A 2,500-nucleotide genomic window follows, 5' to 3' on the forward strand; every position below is an offset into this window, starting at 1 on the left:
GTGTTTCTCAAACCCTTACCGAGATACGCGCGAGGCCTTCTGGCTGAGCGGTGGCACAAGTGTGTTGCAGGCCACGTATCTCCTTGTTGATGTCCTTAGGACTTGGCCGGGGACTTTTGGGTCCTATATGAGTGCTCCAAGCAGCGGGGTTGCGCGTTGGCCGCCGACTGGCTTTACGGGGGGTGAGTCTTACACTCTGTGGAAGGCCTCTCCTTTGTGGGTTGGAAGACGGTTGCAACGAGAGTTGGGGTGAGGCTGTCCAGGCCTGACCGGCTGCTGCTAGGGGCTGATCCCGGTATAATCTAGATAGTATCGAGAGTCTTTGGGCTTTCGTGTGTTCTCACGGTAGTGAGGCCGTAGGCATGTCTGAGAACAAACAGACCGCCCAGGATTGCCGTTCTGGGTTATCAAAATCGGCAGAGGCGCAGCTCGGAGAGGGGCTGTTGCTGCTCGGGCTACCTCCCCGTGACGTGCTTGAGGTTGGGCACGTGGACGGACAGCGAATCAACCTCTCCGGGGGCCATGGGGACCAACCACCGGAGGCATTGCCTGGGGTCCCCGAACGGCCTGTAGTCACTTCTACAGGCCACGGTTGCGAAAACTCCTTGGACGGAAAGTCCGTGCTAGCAGGCGCGCAGGATCAGAGCCACAGTCAGTCCGGCCGAAGGAGCGGGTGGACCCCGGCTGGCGAAGCTCTTGAGAACTCTTCAGCGGTGTCAGTGGCTTCCGCCGTCTCGGTGATGAGAGTTGGGGCGGCGGGGGTCGCGACGGCACCGCAGCCTGTTCTGGAAAGGGAACTAAGCAATGGAGATGAGGAGGATGCGGGAGAGGGCCCGTCATCGCATATTGTTGGAACGCAGTTGGTCCCGGACCGTGTCTTGGTGCATCTGCCTCGAGAGTCCAGGGAATGCCCTCTGTGTGGGGTGGACGTGGATGGCATCCGTAGGCTGGGAGTGCATCTTGCCTCTCGGCATGCGGGTGTATCTGTCGTGTACGTTTGTCGTATGTGCGACAGGCGCGGTGAGAGCAGTCATTCCATTTTGTGTCATGTCCCGAAATGCCGGGATGTGGGCGGAGTGGGTGACGTGCAGGGGATCGCGTGCGATCTTTGTGGACGCCGTTTTCGGACGGCTGCTGGAGTGTCCCAGCACATGCGGCGAGCCCACACCGAGGAGTGGTTCGGAACCTTGAAGGACTGGAGCCATGGCAATAGGTTCCGGTATAAAAAGTCCAAGTGGAGCGAGGCGGAGGTGCGACATCTCAAACTGCTTATGGTGGAGTGCGAAGACCATAGGTATAAATATGCAGAAGCAGCCCGGTTGCTGGGTACGGGCAAGACCAGAGAACAGGTGAGGGGGAAGTGGAGGTCCCTGTGCGGCGGTACGGCAGGCAGTGTGTCGGATGTGCGTCGGCGCGCCCCGGCTTCCGGGGCGTTGCCCCAGAAATGGACCTTGCCCTCGTCGCTTCCAGATCTGGTGGAGAATAAAGTTCTGGAAGAGTTGCTGTCGGGGGATGAGGAGCATCTGGCCACTGCTGGCTTAGTCAGGGAAGCAGGTCAGGAGCCTGAACTGATCGAGTCTTCTGCTTCTGATGTCATGAGGGCTCTCGGTGGTATGGTCGTTTGGCCAAAAACATCTGCGGGGTTCAGGCGACGGGGTCAGGCGAAGAAGGGGTGGGCGAGGCGCCTCGCCCAGAAGAGGACAGTGTTCTATTACCAGCAGAGAGGCTACTCCGAGGCGAGGAAGGGGCTGGCACGGCGGATCTTAGATGATCTGACGCCCCAAAGGTGTGAGTTGCCTATGGAGCTGGTTTATGAGCACTTTAGAGACAAGTGGGAAACGGTTAAGCCGTTTCGTGGGCTGCCTGGCTTCGAAGTGGAACTAACCGCGGACAATGAGCCATTCTATCACCCGATCCTTGGGCCCGAAGTGGTGTCTAACTTGGCTAAGTTGGGAAAACGATCAGCGCCGGGACCAGACGGGATCAGGAAGCAGGCTCTTCTTGACTGGGACCCCGACGGCCTGAAGCTGGCGAGGCTGTTCACAACATGGATGGTGCGTGGAGTTGTTCCCCAGGTCTTCAAGGAGTGCAAGACCCGGTTGCTACCCAAATCGGCTGACCCCAACGAGCTGGGTTCTATATCAGGCTGGAGGCCTGTGACTATTGGGTCAGTCGTGTTGAGGCTGTTTGGGCGGATAATAGCGATGAGGTTGACTCGGGCCTGTCCTGTTAGCCCCCGGCAGCGTGGTTTCGTCGCCGGCGCGAGCGGTTGCGAGGAGAACCTCATGATCCTTAACCGGATCATGGGGCGCTCGAGGTCGTGCGGCGTGCCACTGGCAGTCGTGTTCATTGACTTTGCGAAGGCCTTCGACTCGGTTTCTCATGATCATATCCTGTATGTATTGGGAAGCTTGGGCGTGGATAGACGTGTTATAGAGTTAATCCGTAACTCTTATGTGGGCTGCTCGACCAGGGTGGGTTGCGGAGACGCCTACTCCGA

The sequence above is a fragment of the Syngnathus floridae genome, unplaced genomic scaffold (genome assembly GCF_059516105.1).
Source record: "Syngnathus floridae isolate MCC-2025c unplaced genomic scaffold, RoL_Sflo_1.0 HiC_scaffold_109, whole genome shotgun sequence".
Lineage (NCBI taxonomy): Eukaryota > Metazoa > Chordata > Actinopteri > Syngnathiformes > Syngnathidae > Syngnathus > Syngnathus floridae.